This window comes from Ovis canadensis, chromosome 15, assembly GCF_042477335.2.
Source record: "Ovis canadensis isolate MfBH-ARS-UI-01 breed Bighorn chromosome 15, ARS-UI_OviCan_v2, whole genome shotgun sequence".
NCBI lineage: Eukaryota > Metazoa > Chordata > Mammalia > Artiodactyla > Bovidae > Ovis > Ovis canadensis.
Genome location: NC_091259.1, coordinates 55,017,546 through 55,035,921, shown reverse-complemented (window position 1 = coordinate 55,035,921; position 18,376 = coordinate 55,017,546). Strand labels below are relative to the sequence as shown.

The window sequence follows — 18,376 nt, the reverse complement described above, 5'->3', positions numbered from 1 at the left end:
ATGGGATTTTCCAGGCAAGAGTACTGGAGTGGGTTGCCATTTATCATTTGGTAAATATACTAATTCAATTAGTACTGGCATTAAAAACAGAAAACTGACTGGTTAGGTAACGATCCTTGAATATATGTTTGAATTTAATATTTGACCCAAAAAAGCACATTGCAATAAATGGGAATGTTTATTTACTGAACAGTGCTGCAACAATGAGTTAGCTATCTGTTGTTCAGTCACTGTCAGGTCTGACTCTTTGTGACCCCATGGACTGCAACATTCCAGGCTTCCCTGTCTATCACCATCTCTCAGAGCTTGCTCAAACTCATGTCCATTGAGTCAGTGATGCCATCTGACTATCTCATCCTCTATTGTCCCCTTCTCCTCCCTCCTTCAATCTTTCCCTGTGTCAGGGTCTTTTCTAATGAGTCAGCTCTTCGCATCAGGTGGCCAAAGTATTAGAGCTTCAGCTTCAACCTCAGTCCTTCCAATGAATATTCAGGACTGATTTGCTTTATGGTCCAAAAGGAAATTTTGGAAACTCAGCTTTCTTTATGGTCCAAATCTTACATTCATACATGACTACTGGAAAAACCATAGCTTTGACTAGATGGACCTTTGTCGACAAAGTAATGTCTCTGCTTTTTAATATGTTGTCTAGGTTGGTCATAACTTTTCTCCTAAGGAGCAAGCATCTTTTAATTTCATGGCTGCAGTTACCATCTGCAGTAATTTTGTAACCCAAAAAAATAAAGTCTGACACTGTTTCTACTGTTTCCCCATCTATTTGCCGTGAAGTGATGGGACCAGATGCCATGATCTTAGTTTTCTGAATGTTGAGTTTTAAGCCAAATTTTCACTCTTCTCTTTCACTTTCATCAAGAGGCTCTTTAGTTCTTCTTTGCTTTCTGCCATAAGGGTGGTGTCATCTGCATATCTGAGGTTATTAATATTTCTCCCGGCAATCTTGATTCCAGCTTATGTTTCATCCAGCCCAGCATTTCTCATGATGTACCCTGCATCATGATGCAGATAGGTTGTACATAATGCCATATACATAAAGGATGGGCTGTACATAAAGCCAAAACAGAAAATTACCTAAAGTATGTAAATGGGGGGGAAAAGATCTTTTAAAATGTCAAAGTTTAAAAATAGTCAAAGTTCACAAAACAGTGATGAAAAGGGTAAACCAAAATTATAATATCAATTTTTACTTATTCTAATAATAAAGATTTTTAAATTGAAAATTTTAATTATGGCATGGACGTGATGAAATAGATACTCATAAGCAAATTCTGGATGTGTAAAGTACTATCGTATATCTATGAAGCAACATTTCAGTGTCTGTCAAAAATATAAAAGCCAATATTGTCATAAAGGGGTAGAAAAACCTCTTTAAAAGACAGTTTAGCAATTTTTTTTGGTCCATTTCACCCAGTAATGTGGAAATTATGGATAAACTTACATATATGCTTAAATATATATGAACAGTAATTTTATTGGATCATGTTTTACCATAGGAAATACTGGAAAAAAATTGAATGTCTTTCAAAAGTTCTTATTAAGATATCGGACATTTACGTGGTACAAAATCATGCAACTTAGCAATGGGGCATATCTATAACATGATATGGAGTGGTCTCTGAGACACGTTAAAAAAGAAAAGGAGAGTAAACAAAAAGAAGAGGATGATTAGTATGCTAACATTTGTTTTTCTCTTTTATGGGAAAATATATATAAAAACTATAGGTCCAAAAACTATCTCTAGAAAGATTCCCCAAAAACTGGTATTAATGGCCGCCTCTGGTGAAAGAGAAGGTATTTGGGAGGCCCAAACACAGGAATCTTACTTTCCATTGTTTTACTTTTTAACGTTATTTGATTTTTTTTTTTTACTATCTGCATGTGTAACACTAAGAATATAAAAATACTATTAAAAGTAAAATTTTAAGATGGCTATGCCCTTTCCCAGGTAGCTCAGTAGTAAAGAATCTGCCTGCCAATGCAGGAACCACAGGAGACTAGGGTTCCATCCCTGGGTTGGGAAGATCTCCTGGAGGAGGAAATGGCAACCCACTCCAGCATTCTTGACTGGAAAAACCTATGGACAGAGGCTGCAGCCCATGGGGTTGCAAAGAGTCAGACACAACTGAGTCACAGAGCACACGCACATGATATGCTCTTTGTACATATCACCATTGTGTCATTTCTTAAATTCTACTCAAATGAAATAATCTGAAAAGTAAAATAGTGCTGAGTAATATATGAAAGAGCCAAATATAGAAATACAGAAATTGAGATTTCACATGGCTTTTAATACTTAAATTCATGGTTCATTCATTCACCCATGCAATAAATTTTTACTGCCTATTTTATGTCTTAGGGCATACTACTAAGAGACAAAGGCAAGATACAACATTATTTTATAAGATATAAATTTCTTAAATATAAAAAAATGGGGATAAAACAAATATTAATATTTGTTATCTGTTAGATAACAGATAACTGGTTATTGTTGATATATTTGGCCATGTAGACATACAAGTAGTGATGACAAATAGGTATTCAAATATTTCTGTTTAGAATTAACTTGGGCTTTCTTTATTGCTCTTCTGTGGAATATTTCCCAGAGCCAAAAAAAAGTTGAAGGTCATTCATGAATAAAAGAAACTGTGTCATTGATGGCAGTCCCTGATCAGAACTGGAACGGGTGAATTTAACTCAGATGACCATTACATCTACTACTGCGTGCAGGAATCCCTCAGAAGAAATGGAGTAGCCATCATGGTCAACAAAAGAGTCCAAAATGCAGTACTTGGATGCAATCTCAAAAACGACAGAATGATCTCTGTTCCTCTCATAGGCAAACCATTCAATATCACAGTTATCCAAGTCTATGCCCCAACCAGTAACGCTGAAGAAGCTGAAGTTGAACGGTTTTATGAAGACCTACAAGACATACCAAGGGAACATTTCATGCAAAGATGGGCTCGATAAAGGACAGAAATTGTCTGGACCTAACAGAAGCAGAAGATATTAAGAAGAGGTGGCAAGAAAACACAGAAGAACTGTACAAAAAAGATCTTCATGACCAAGATAATCATGATGATGTGATCACTAATCTAGAGCCAGATATCTTGGAATGTGAAGTCAAGTGGGCCTTAGAAAGCATCACTATGAACAAAGCTAGGGGAGGTGATGGAATTCCAGTTGAGCTGTTTCAAATCCTAAAAGATGATGCTGTGAAAGTGCTGCACTCAATATGCCATCAAATTTGGAAAACTCAGCAGTGGCCACTGGACTGGAAAAGGTCAGTTTTCATTCCAATCCCAAAGAAAGGCAATGTAAAAGAATGCTCAAACTACCGCACAATTGCACTCATCTCACACGCTAGTAAGTAATGCTCAAAATTCTCCAAGCCAGGCTTCAGCAATACGTGAACCATGAAATCCCTGATGTTCAAGCTGGTTTTAGAAAAGGCAGAGGAACCAGAGATCAAATTCCCAACATCCACTGGATCATGGAAAAAGCAAGAGAGTTCCAGAAAAACATCTATTTCTGCTTCATTGACTATGCCAAAGCCTTTGACTGTGTGGATCACAATAAACTGTGGAAAATTCTAAAAGAGATGGGAATACCAGACCACCTAACCTGCCTCTTGAGAAATCTGTATGCAGATCAAGAAGCAACAGTTAGAACTGGACATGGAACAACAGACTGGTTCCAAATAGGGAAAGGAGTACATCAAGGCTGTATATTGTCACCCTGCTTATTTAGCTTCTATGCAGAGTACATCATGAGAAACGCTGGAATAGAAGAAACACAAGCTGGAATCAAGATTGTCGGGAGAAATATCAATAACCTCAGATATGCAGATGACACCACCCTGATGGCAGAAAGTGAAGAGGAACTAAAAAACCTCTTGATGAAAGTGAAAGAGGAAAGCGAAATAGTTGGCTTAAAGCTCAACATTCAGAAAACGAAGATCATGCCATCCGGTCCCATCACTTCATGGCAAATAGGTAGGGAAACAGTGGAAACAGTGTCAGACTTTGTGTTTTGGGGCTCCAAAATCACTACAGATGGTGACTGCAGCCATGAAATTAAAAGACGCCTATTCCTTGGAAGGAAAGTTATGACCAACCTAGATAGTATATTCAAAAGTAGAGACATTACTTTGCTGACTAAGGTCCATCTAGTCAAGGCTATGGTTTTTCCTTTGGTCATGTATGGATGTGAGTTGGACTGTGAACAAAGCTGAGCGCCGAAGAACTGATGCTTTTAAACTGTGGTGTTAGAGAAGACTCTTGAGAGTCCCTTGGACTGCAAGGAGGTCCAACCAGTCCATTCTGAAGGAGATCAGCCCTGGGATTTCTTTGGAGGGAATGATGCTGAAGCTGAAACTCCAGTACTTTGGCCACCTCATGCGAAGAGTTGACTCATTGGAAAAGACTCTGATGCTGGGAGGGATTGGGGGCAGGAGGAGAAGGGGACGACAGAGGATGAGATGGCTGGATGGCATCACGGACTCTATGGACATGAGTCTGAGTGAACTCCGGGAGATGGTGATGGACAGGGAGGCCTGGCGTGCTGCGATTTATGGGGTTGCAAAGAGTCAGACACGACTGAGCGACTGAACTGAACTGAACTGATCAGGACCCTCTGCTGAACTTTCAAATGCAACCTCTTTCTTATTTTAGTTTATGGAGAGCCACCAAGAATAGCATCACTGACTCATTGGACCTGAGTTTGAGCAAGCTCCAGGAGATGGTGAAGGACAGGGAAACTGGCATACTGCACAGTTCATGGGTTTGCAAAGAGTCAGATACGAGTGAGTGACTGAACAACAACCAAGAATAGGGCACCTATCCCATAGATATTTCTACCAGTGTTACCAACAGTTTCAGCCTCCAGATTTCCCAGTTCATCTTGATGGGGCCCCCAAGCACTCGTGATTGGCAGCACTGGCTCTCCCTGCCCCTGGCTATGCTCTACTTTTTAGTCCTTGGTACCAATCTCCTCATCACGAGCACCATCCAACATGAGCTGTCACTGCATGAGCCCATGTACCTTTTTATCTGCATATTGACAGCTGTGGACATTAGCCTGGCTACCAGCATCATGCCTAAGATTTTGGCTATCTTCTGGTTTGATGCCAAGGCCATTCACCTCCCTAAGTGTTTTGCTCAGATCTGTGCCATCAGATAATTTCTGCTTCATTTGCATGGAATCTACTATCTTCCTCTGCATGGCAGTGGACAGATACGCACCATCTCTCACCCCCTTCAATACCTCTCCATAGTCACTAAAAAATTCTTGGTCAAAGCCACAGGGTTCATGGCGCTCAGGAAGAGCCTGTTGACCATTTCAGTGCCTATACTGGCTGTCCAGAGACATTAATATTCCAGGAGTGAAACTGACCACTGCCTGTGCTCTAACTTGGGGGTTGCCAACCTGGTTTGTGATGACATCATTGTGAAAAAATTTTACCGACTGATCTTAGCATGGATCCTGACAGGGAGTGACATGGCTCTGGTTTTTTCTTCCTGTACTTTAATGCTTGATTCTGTGCTGAGACTGATATCACCAGAAGTAATGGCAAAATCTCTGAGCACCTGTAGAGCCCACATCATCCTCATCCTCTTCTGGTACACAGGTGTCATTGTGCTATCTGACATACACCTTGCAGACAAAAAAGCTTCCTATTATCCCTGTACTCCTCAGTGTGCTACACAACATTGTCCGTCTGCACTCAACCCCGTGATCTACGCACTTAGGATGCATGAGCTCAGACTGAGCATCCAGAGGCTGCTTGGGCTGCATGAAAATGAGTCGACCATTTAACCCCAGTTTACTTCATTTTATTTTTTTTAATTTTATTTTTGTCACACCAGGTCTTTGCTGCTTCACACAGGCTTTCTCTAGTTGCTGTGAGAGGAGGCTATTCTTCATTGCCCTGCACGGGCTTCTCATTGCCATGGCTTCTGTTGCTGTGGAGCACCAGCTCTAGGTGTACGGTCTTCAGTAGTTGTGGCACACGGGCTCATTAGCTGTGGCGTGTGGGCCCTAGAACTTGAGCCTAGAAGTTGTAGCATAGGGGCTTAGTTGTTGCACTACCAAGGAAGTCCAACTCCAGTTTTAGAATGCTATTAAGGTGCTAGGTAAGGACAGAAATTTTAGCTCTCAATAGACCTGGGTTGTAATCTGCCTTTATCTCTTACTAGGAAAAAAATGGGCAGTAAAATCATGAACACTGTCAGTCTCACTAATCAAAATATACATAGGAAAGTTATGATAAAATTTCCTATTAATGTAAAATAAGAATAGAAAAAATGTAATGTCCCTGACAACTGATGCCACCCTGAGATTGATACTCTTTTTTAATTTATTTTTAATTGGAAGATAATTGCTTTACAACATGAATCAGCCAGAAGTATACATATGTCCCCTTGCTCTTGAGCCTCCCTCTCTCCTCCCACCCCATCCCACCCTTGTAAGCTGTCACAGAGCACCTGGTTGAGCCCCCTATGTTATACAACAACTCCCCACTAGCTATCTATTTTACCAGTGGTAATATATACGTTTCAGTGCTACTCTCTCATTTCGTCCCTCGCCTCCTTCCCCCGCTATGTCCACATGCTGTCCTCTATGTCTGTGTGAGACTGATACTCCTATACAGTGAGTAAGACTGTAGATAGATAAAAATGTACCAAAAATAAATTTGACAAAATCTATCAAATGTTCATGAATGTTCAAATTTGTTTATTCATAACTCTATTTTTAGAAAAATATCCAGAAGAAATAGTTTAAATGTAAGCAAAAATTTACTCATGAGAAGTTTGTTGTAACATTACTGTTCATAGAAAATGGAGTCTTTAAAAATGTTTATATAAATTTACTTGAACTGTTAGATATTTGTGTTTTTCCTATGTAATTTTCATAACAAGAAAAATTTTAAGTATATGTTTATTAAGAAGGGACAGAGAAAAGTTTTGTACCAGAAAACCTCAATAGCATCAATAATAAGAATTATTCTTAATTAATGGATAATAAGTGTTAAGTACTTCTTATAGGACAGAAAACTGAGACATACATATTAGATATTACATTTATGTATACATATATATCATTTGATTTAATACAATGACCCTATGAGGCTGGTACAATATTATTCTCAATTTACAGCTAAGGGAACTGGGGCACTGGGAGTAGGGATATAAAACTTGCCTCTGCCAGTAGTTTTCAAGTGTGAGAGCTGGGATTCAAGATATTGGAAGTTTGATTGCATAACCTTCGCACTGTTCTCCCTCTTAGTCTTGCTGTGTTCCAGAATTTCTGCGTGATTTTGAACAACTTATGAAACCTCACAATGCTTCAGTTCTTTAACTTAAAAGTCATAATAATCAGAAGTTTTAGTTCTCAATAGAGCTGGGTTGTAATCTGCCTTTGTCTCTTACCAGGAAAAAAATGCTAGAAATCACAGCATGCCGTGACAATCAGACAATCAAGGGATAATAAAGAAAATGCTTTGAGATACGAAACACACATGGAGAAAAAATGGTTGAACTGTGTAGCAAAATTTTCTTCCTAGGAAAGGAAGACAATGGGCCCAGAAATGCCTTAGAAAAGTAGCTCCAAATAACCAATTATTTAAATCTAATTTTATTTTTTGAACATCTAACAAAAATGCACACTTTCACATTCAAGAACTCTGCTCCTTGATCCTTTTGTATGCTCTCTGTGCTTAGTACAGAACTCCGTACAAGTGTGTGTGTGTGCTCACTCAGTCGTGTCCAACTCTCTGCGACCCCACGGACCATAGCCCACCAGGCTCCTCTGTCCATGAGATTTTCCCAGAAAGAATACTAGAATGGGTTGCCATTTCCTCTGCTAGATTCTTAATAAAGACTTTATCCATGATGCAGTGATTCAGAGAAGCATAACACAGTCTGCTGAATCATTTGTATCAAAGAAAATACCCTAGACCACAGTCTGGAAAAAGGCCTCAGGAAGTATGCCTGTGAGTCCACCTTGGAAAACAGCCTCTTGGAAGACAGCACTGGGCTTGAAACAATGTCAGAAACTGTGAGCTCAGCCCACCAGGGAACTAGCTGCTGGGCAGCAGAGCAGACCTGCAGGCAGTCAGCCCACCATCTGAGACAGGCCATCCTAAGAGTTACACCTAGAAACCTACCCAAGAACAAAGGCTACGAACTTCCTCCAAAAGGAATTCCTGCTTCACTATTGTTGGACAGTGGCCACTGATTCAGATCAAAAGCAATTCTACACAATGTGAGTCTATGTGTAGTGCCCAGATTGCAGACCATTGCCAACAACTGCTGTGGTGATGTGTCTCTCAACTCTTTTAAAAATACATGAACATCCAATATGCAACCTAGAGTCTGGGCAAAATTTCTGACACAACAGAAAGATCAGAGCAGTTAATTATGCTCTCTGCACTCTGCACCATGAATATAAAAAGGTGTGCCTTCTGTTTAATCTTCATGAACTGTGTCTGAAGTTCAGGCATGTAATAAACATTCCTCTGTCATGTTTATTACATTTACTTGTTTGTTTTGCTTTATATAAATATAATACTGTCACACTACTTTATTTTTAATTGCTTATTTATCTTTTCTCATGCATTTATTTTCATATCCAGTTGATATTTTATTTGGGGCCTGTCTTTTCAAAACAGCATTAGCTGCATCTTTATTATTTAACCTATTCTGAGAGACTTACCATTTAAGTAGGGAGATTCAACCTCGCCACATTTATCATAATTCCATATTTGTGGTTGCCTTTGTCATCATTTATTTTCATCATGTTTTCTCTTTTTTTTTTTTTTACTTCTGACTTTTGCTGAATTGATCCATTTCATAAGTGAAAATTGCTCAGTCGTGTCCAAATCTGGCAACCCCATGGACTCTACAAGCCATGGAATTCTCCAGGTCAGAATACTGGAGAAGGTAGCCTTTCCCTTCTCCAGGGGATCTTCCCAATCCAGGGATCGAACACAGGCCTTCCGCATTGCAGGGGGATTCTTTACCATCTGAGCCACAAGGGAAGCCCAAGAATACTGCAGTGGGTAGCCTATCCCTTCTCCAGCGGTTGTTCCCGACCCAGGAATCAAACCATGGTCTCCTACATGGCAGGCAGACTCTATACCAACTGAGCTATCAAGGAGGATCTCCCTATATATCTATTTATTTGACTTAGAAGTTTTATCAAATATATCTGTTTGACCTGCTACTATACTCATAACTTTAGGGACACTTTCAACTTTCTATTTTTGTATTATTCCAAGTTATATGGTAGTGATTCAGTATTTTTCTTTCTAATACTAAGCTCAAGATAAGAATGTAAAGCATTTTTCTGTCTCTTTTATTCCCTATCAAGCTTCTCACTGGATATGACATGCAAAGATGACTACAAAGTCTCAATCCCTCAGACTTTTTTGGAATGTAACCAGGAAATTCCCCATTGAGAAGTTGAATCTAATTACTGCCCACCACCTTGAGCTGGCCTTAGTGAATCACTTACAGCTAATAGACTGTGACAGAAGTCCTGGCCAGGAAAACACATCCAGCATCCACCTGTGCCTCTTGTAATGTTTGGTCCCTAGATGATGCTCCCACTAAAAATCCTCTGATCATGCAAAAAGAAGTCTAAACCACATGACAAGGCCATGGGTAGCTGTTCCAGTCAGCAACCTCAGCTGAGCCCAGCTTTGAAATTGTGTCAGTCCAGGAGCCAAGCCTGTTGAGTGATTCCAACCCTGGGAATTTGATCACCCCCAGGTATTTGAGGCCCCTGAGCTGAGGTTTCAGAAACATGGGGTAGAAAGAAAACCTCTCCACTGCACTGTTCTTGAATTCTTGACCCACAGAATCTGTGAGAGTAATAAAATGGGTATTGTTTTATACTCTGTGCTTGTACAAAGCATAAATAACTAGAACACTGAACTTTGCTGAAATCATTTGGAATTTTAGTCTCAAGTCATTGTTAATGATTAATGTAAAACATATCTCTTCTATATCAAAAGTATTTTAGAGCTTTTAGTATAGCTCACAATTACATTAAGAAAATTTATTTTTGTTTCACTGTGAAGCTTTACCAAATTCACTGTTTATAATTTTTTGTATACATTTCCCCAATGTATCATTCTCTGTCCAATAAAGAGAGGGAAGCCGTATAACCTGAACAGGAAATATTAAATAAAAAGAATTATCAACTATAACAAGGAATTGGAAAATCAAGGGATTGCCTAGAAAGCAGAGAGAATTCTAAAGATTATATAAATAGCAGCTATAGGAGCAGCCACTGCCACTGGAGGTGAAATGGATTCTCCAAAGGAAGAGCTCCACTGGGCTGAGATCCAGTCCTTGTTGGAGAGGGTACAGGATGGCACACTGAATGGGAAAGTTGCTGTGACGTTGTGCCAGCAGAACTTGCTAGAAATCCAACTTGCAGGGTGCCAGAGAAAACTGTTCACAAGGAGGTATATTACCAGAGGCATTCTGCTACAAAACCATAACAGGGAGCTTCTAGGAGGGGCTGCTGGCTACCCCGTGCTGCATAAGCTGTACTGGAGTAGTTAATTAGGCTCAGCAAAGCCTGTGGGCACTTAATCATACAAAAATGACTGAATCTCAGTAGGAGAGCTCTGTGGCATTTTAACTAACCTAGGCTCCATCTCTCCTTCTGTGACTCGGTGACATTCCTGAAAAGAGCAGCCTGTGCTCCCTGTGTGGGCTCGCAGTCCTGGAAGGAGTAGAGCAGACCTTGTTCTCAAAGAATTGTTGTCATTTTTTAACCCAGCTGGTGGCTCCCTGAAAGACAAAAACAATGTCTTTGTTTCAGGTCACTCAGAGCTCTCCCCAGATAAAGTAGAGGTTATAAAGATATAGTAGAGGTTGCTTGAGGGCATTTGGCAAAAAATATTCAAACACAAGTGTGTTAGCCTCTGTGATCTGGAAAGGAATGACAGTCAAAGCAAACAATGGACACACCAAATGCTTGGGAAGAAAGGCTGAGGAGTGAGATGTCTTGACAAATAACAGCTTTGAAAAGCTCCCACATATTCCTGGGGAGCTAGAAGGCCATAAGCATTCCCGGGGCTAGGGGCATAATCAGAAAGACCAAGATAAAAAGAGAAAAGACTCAAATTACAAAATTAAGTATGAACATGGGAACATGACTACCAAGCTCACAAAAAGGAAAAGGATTATAAGAGAATAAAAAATTGCATGCCAGCAAATTTGATAACCTACATTAAAGGGAAAAATTTCTAGAAACATACAAACTACCAAAACTGGCTCAACAAGATATCTAAAATATAAACAGACTTATAACAAGTAAAAGGGTTGACTCAGGAATCAAAAAGCTTCCAACAAAAAAAGCCCAACCCCAGACAGCTTCATTGATGAACTCTCTCAAATGTTTAAAGAATTAACACAGAGCCTTCCTAAATTATTCCCAAAAATAAAGGATAATAGAATACTTTGTGGGCTCCCCAGGCAGTGCTAGTGGTCAAGAACTCACCTGCCAATGCAGGAGATGTAAGAGACTAAGTTTCAATCCCTGGGTTGAGAAGATCCCCCAGAGGAAGTCATGGCAGCCCACTCCAGTATTCTTCCCTGGAGAATCCCATGGACAGAAGAGCCTAGTGGGCTACAGTCCATGGGGTCTCAAAGAGTCAGACACCACTGAAGTGACTTAGCATAGCACAGCACAGCACACACAGAATACTTCTAAACTCATTCTATGAGACCAGAATTACCATCATCATACTTTTAAATTCCTTAAGAATTCTCCCATATGCCTCTTCTCAATATTTATTCACACATTTGACAAACATTTATCAAACATCTACTAAGTGTTGGGAACTAATCTAAGTGCTAGGTTGAGAGCAGTGAACAAAAACGGCAAAAAGCATTCTCTCGGGGAGCTTACATTTTACTACGAGAAAAAGAAAAGAAAAACATACAAATGACTTACAATATGCATGTCATGAGATGCTATGTGGCATGGAGATAAATTTAAAGCAGAGAATTATATAGAGTTGGAGTTGCTAATTTAGATAGAATGATCAGAGTATACATCTCTCATTTAAAGAGCATTTTATCTGAATACAAACTCAGTATCACTCTTTTATTCCAATCAGTAAAAGTACAAGATGGTGCTGTAGAAGGATGTTCACTCATCTTCTGCAAGAACTCCAAAATTACAACTTGCTGCTGAACAACCATCACCATCACCACCATAAAAAGATACCCCACATCCAAGGGCAAAGGAGAAGCCCCAGTAAGACGGTAGGAAGGGCAAAATTGCATTTAGAATCAAACCCCATACCTGCCAGATATGCTTGGAGGGCTCAAACAAAACCTTGTGTGCACCCGGAGAACCCATCGAGACTATCAGTCCTGCCTTTGAACGTTTGAGTGTCTCCTGCGGAGGTATGGGTCAGCATTGGCCTACCACAGGGGCAAGGGCTCTGGATGCAGCAGGCCTGGGAATGGCATAAGCTCTCTTGGAGAAGGTTGCCATTAACCCCACCATAGAACCACCAGAAATTACACAGGGCTGGGGAAACAGACTCTTGGAGGGCACAAACAAAACCTTCTGGGCACCATGACCCAGGAGAAAGGAGCTGTGACCCCACAAGAGACTGACCCAGACTTGCCTGTGAGTGTACAAGCGTCTCTGGTGGAGGCATGGGTTGGTGGTGGCCTGCTGCAGGGTCGGGGGCACTGAGTGCGGCAGGGCATGCACAGGGCCTTTTGAAGGAGGTCACCATTATCTTCATTACCTCCACCATAATTTGGTCAGGTGAAACAACAGGGAGAGAACCCAGCCCCTCCCATAAACAGAAAATTGGATTAAAGATTTAATCCCATTCTGATGGGCCACATGACCCCACCCCATCAGAACAAGATCCAGTTTCCCAAGTTCAGTCAGTCTCTGCCATAAGAAAGCTTCCATAAGCCTCCCATCCTTATCCATCAGAAGGCAGACAAAATGAAAATCACAACCACAGAAAGCTAATCAAACGGATCACATGGACCACAGCCTTGTCTAATTCAATGAAACTATGAGCCATGCCATGTTCAGTTCAGATCAGTTGCTCAGTCGTGTCCGACTCTTTGCGACCCCATGAATCGCAGCATGCCAGGCCTCCCTGTCCATCAGCAATTCCCAGAGTTCACTCAAACTCACATCCATCGAGTCAGTGATGCCATCCAGCCATCTGATCCTCTGTCGTCCCCTTCTCCTCCTGCCCCCAATCCCTCCCAGCAGCAGAGTCTTTTCCAATGAGTCAACTCTTCACATGAGGTGGCCAAAGTACTGGAGTTTCAGCTTTAGCATCATTCCTTCCAAAGAAATCCCAGGGCTGATCTTCTTCAGAATGGACTGGTTGGATCTCCTTGCAGTCCAAGAGACTCTCAAGAGTCTTCTCCAACACCACAGTTCAAAAGCATCAATTCTTTGGTGCTCAGCTTTCTTCACAGTCCAACTCTCACACCCATACATGACCACAGGAAAAACCATAGCCTTGACTAGACGGACCTTAGTCGGCAAAGTAATGTCTCTGCTTTTGAATATGCCATCTAGGTTGGTCATAACTTTCCTTCCAAGGAGTAAGCATCTTTTAATTTCATGGCTGCAGTCACCATCTGCAGTGATTTTTGAGCCCCCCAAAATAAAGTCTGACACTGTTTCCACTGTTTCCCCATCTTTTTGCCATGAAGTGATGGGACCGGATGCCATGATCTTCGTTTTTTGAATGTTGAGCTTTAAGCCATGTAGGGCCACCCAAGACGGACAGGTCATGGTGGAGAGTTCTAACAAAACGTGGTCCACTGGAAAAGGAAATGGCAAGCCACTTCAGTATTCTTGTCTTGGGAACCGCATGAACAGTATGAAAAGGCAAAAAGATAGGACACTGAAAGATGAACTCCCCAGGTCAGTAGGTGCCCAATATACTACTGGAGAACAGTGGAGAAATAACTCCATAAAGAATGAAGAGACAGAGCCAAAGCAAAAACAGCACCCAGCTGTGGATATGACTGGTTTTGAAAGTTAAGTCTGATGCTGTAAAGAACAATATTGTATAAGAACTTGGAACGTTAGGTCCATGAATTAAGGCAAATTGGATTTGGACATTTTAGGAATCAGTGAACTAAAATGGAATGGGTGAATTTAACTCAGATGACCATTATAGCTACTACTGTGGACAAAAATCCCTTAGAAGAAATGGAGTAGCCCTCATAGTCAACAAGAGTCTGAAATGCAGTACTTGGATGCAGTCTCAAAAACAACAGAATGATCTCTGTTTGTTTCCAAGGCAAACCATTCAATATCACGGTGATCCAAGTCTATGCCCCAACCAGTAATGCTGAAGAAGCTGAACTTAAATGGTTCTATGAACACCTATAAGACCTTCTAGAACTAACACCCAACAAAGATGTCCTTTTCATCAGAGGGGACTGGAATGCAAAAGTAGGAAGTCAAGAGATACCTGGAGTAACAGACAAATTTGGCCTTGGAGTACAAAATGAAGCAGGGCAAAGGCTAATAGAGTTTTGCCAAGAGAACACACTGGTCATAGCAAACACCCTCTTCCAACAACACAAAAGAAGACTCAACACATGGACATCACCAGACGGTCAATACCAAAATCAGATTGATTACATTCTTTGCAGCTGAAGATGGAGAAGTTTCATACAGTCAGCAAAAACAATACCAGGAGTTGACTGTGGCACAGATCATGAACTTATTGCCAAATTTAGACTTAAATGAAGAGAGTAGGGAAAACTACTAGACCATTCAGGTATGATGTAAATCATATCCCTTACGATTATACAGTGGAAGTGACAAATTGATTCAAGGGATTAGATCTGATAGAGTGTCTGAAGAACTATGGACAGAGGTTCATTACATTGTACAGGAGACAGTGATCAAGACCATCCACAAGAAAAAGAAATGCAAAAAGGCAAAATGGTTGCCTGAGGAGGGCTTACAAATAGCTGAGAAAAGAAGAGAAGCTAAAGGCAAAGGAGAAAAGGAAAGATATACCTATTTGAATACAGAATTCCAAAGAATAGCAAGGAGAGATAACAAAGCCTTCCTCGGTGATCAATGCAAAGGAATAGAGAAAAACAATAGAATGGGAAAGACAAGAGACATCTTCAAGAAAATTAGAGGTACCACTGGAATACTTCATGTAAAGATGGGCATATTAAAGGACAGAAATCATATGGACCTAACAGAAGCAGAAGATATTAAGAAGAGGTGGCGAGAATACACAGAAAAACCTTACAAAAGAGATCTTCATGATCCAGATAACCACAATGGTGTGATCACTCACCTAGAGCCAGACATCTTGAAATGCGAAATCAGCTGGGCCTTGCAAAGCATCACTATGAACAAAGCTGGTGGAGGGGATGGAATTCCAGCTGAGCTATTTCAAATCTTAAAAGATGATGCTGTGAAAGTGATTTACTCAATATTCCAGAAAATTTGGAAAACTCAACAGTGGCCATAAGACTAGAAAATGTCAGTTTTCATTCCAATCTCAAAGAAAGGCAATGCCAAAGAATGATCAAACTACCACACAACTGCATTCTTCTCACACAGTGCAAAGTAATGCTCAAAATTCTCCAAGCCAGGCTTCAACAGTATATGAATCGTGAACTTCCAGATGTTCAAGCTGGATTTAGAAAAGGCAGAGGAGACAGAGATCAAATTGCCTAATCTCTTGAATTATCCAAAAAGCAAGAGAATTCCAGAAAAACATCTACTTCTGCTTTATTGACTATGCCGAAGCCTTTGACTGTGTGGATCACAACAAACTGTGAAAAATTCTCCAAGAGATGGGAATTCCAGACCACCTTACCTGCCTCCTGAATAAGCTGTATGCAGGACAAGAGACAACAGTTAGAACTGGACATGGAATAACAGACTGGTTCCAATTCAGGAAAGGAGTGTGTCAAGGCTGTCTATTGTCACCCTGCTTATTTAACTTATATGCAGAATACATCACGCAAAATGCCAGGCTGGATAATGCACAAGCTGGAATAAAGATTGCCAGAAGAAACATCAATAACCTCAGATACACAGATGACATGATGCTTATGGCAGAAAGTGAAGAAGAGCTAAAGAGCCTCTTGATGAAAGTGAAAGAGAAGAGTGAAAAATTTGGCTTAAAACTCAACATTCAGAAAACTAAGATCATGGCTCTAGTCCCATCACATCGTGGCAAACAATGGAAAACAGGGAGATACTTTATATTTTGGGGCTCCAAAATCACTGCGGATGATGACTGCAGTCATGAAATTAAAAGATGCTTGCTCCTTGGAAGAGAAGCTATAACAAACCTAGATAGCATATTTAAAAGCAGAGACATTACTTTGCCAACAAGGGTCCATCTAGTCAAAGGTATGGTTTTTCCAACAGTCATGTATGGATGTGAGAGTTGGACCAAAAAGAAAGCTGAGCACCGAAGAATTGATGCTTTTGAACTATGGAGTGGAGAAGACTCTTGAGAGTCCCTTGGATTGCAAGGAGATCAAACCAGTCCATCCTAAAGGAAATCAGCCCTGAATATTATTGGAAGGACTGATGCTGTAGCTGAAACTCCAATACTTTGGCCACCTGATGCGAAGAACTGGCTCATTTGAAAAGATCTTGATGCTAGGAAAGACTGAAGATGGGAGGAAAAGGGGATGACAGAGGATGAGATGGTTGGATGGCATCACCCACTCGATGGAGAGGAGTTTGAGTAAATTCCAGGAGTTGGTGACAGACAGGGAAGCCTGGCATGGCATGGTGTAGTCCATGGGGTTGCAAAGAGTCTGACATGGCTGAGAGACTGAACTGAACTGAGTTGAAATGTACAATGTCTTGAAGGACAATAAAGCAAGAGGACCCAATGGGAGGAACTTATCAATTCAGAAAATAAAGAAGTTTCAGGTAAAATTCAGTTCTAAAAATTATGCCATATTTTTGGCAATTGAGGTCATTAATAAGAGCAATTCCTATGTGATATTGAAAAATTAAATTGCAGTGAGATGAGATGCATATAGGATGTGAGGATAGGGCAGTGACACAAAGGGGTTACTCATGTTTATGAAGCAGGAAATGGGGGGGGGAATCTGTGGAAAGGGTATGGAGTAAAGATACATTTTGATATGGGGAGACTTCAAAACTTTCTCTAATGAAGCGCACTATTCATCACAAAAGGGTGAAGTAATCCCTCAGGATTCTGAGCTGAAAAGTTGTCCATCTGGTGGACTGCCCTGGGACTAGAGTTGAAACTACTCCCAGACATTAAGTGGCTAACCTCTAAGAGCCCTTGGGTTCTATTCCTACCACAATGTAAAACAAAAGATCCTGAAGTGCCGGGGTCCACCCCCAGTGGATCCAGGGAAATTCAAAGCGTGGACGGCGTAGGCAATGAAAACTTATTTGTTTATTAATATAAGAATATAAGATTAGATTAGGGAGAAATACTGTAGTAGGAAAATTAAGTGGAGAAAGAAGGCTGAAAAACTTAGCTCCCGGGAAAGGCCAATAAAGTTCCAGACAAGGAGCTTGCACCATGTATGTTGGGCCACCAGCGCCCACTTGAATATCGAAGGATGCCCTGTCTTAGGCTCCCTTTCACGTGGGTCTTAAAAGCCAGGGCAAGTAAGTAGACGTGGTGAGCTGCCCTGCTCCAGATGGGAATTCAGCCTGAAATTAGAATAAAGAGGAGAGGGAGAAAAAGAGAGAGAGAGAGAGAGAGAGAGAGAGAGAGAGACAGGGGGAGCCAGATTCCCAAGAAACTAGGCCGAGAGACTAGTCCAAGAAATTGGTCCATCCTTTATTGTTCAGAAGGCTTTTTATACTTTTGATAATACACGGAGATCAATGGGTAACACAAAGTTATGCAGCGTTAGCAACCCAGATTCTTATCAAAACCAGGCTTTTCTCTCTGCATACCTAGTTGTATACACAAGTCTTAGATGATTTACATTATCTTCTGGCCAAAAAGGGCCAATTAACATTTTATAGCCTTTTTTCTGACAAGGGTTTGTTAACTAGAAGACTTATTTGTGTTGATCTTCCCAAAGTCTGGTGCCACTCTCAGAAAGCACTAAATAAAGTTACATTCTTACATAGCAAAGATACAGCGACTTATAACAAGTAAAAGGAGTACAGTGATTTATAACAAAAGAAAAGTAATTAAAAGTCTAGTGTTGCTAACATCAAAACTATATATCTTTTTCTACATCCCAATTACATTGATTAACATCTTCCCAGGTGCCTAAAAGATAAAGAATATGGAGGCCTGGCAGCAATCCTTGAGTCAACAGTGAAAACCTGTCACCAATATGATTTT

The 18,376-nt window shown here is 40.6% G+C and overlaps 1 pseudogene; it reads left to right on the top strand.

The window, feature by feature from the left end:
• Nucleotides 1–1,784: 1,784 nt before the first annotated feature.
• Nucleotides 1,785–5,835, top strand: LOC138420147 (olfactory receptor 56B4-like; annotated as a pseudogene).
• The last annotated feature ends 12,541 nt before the right edge of the window (nucleotides 5,836–18,376 follow it).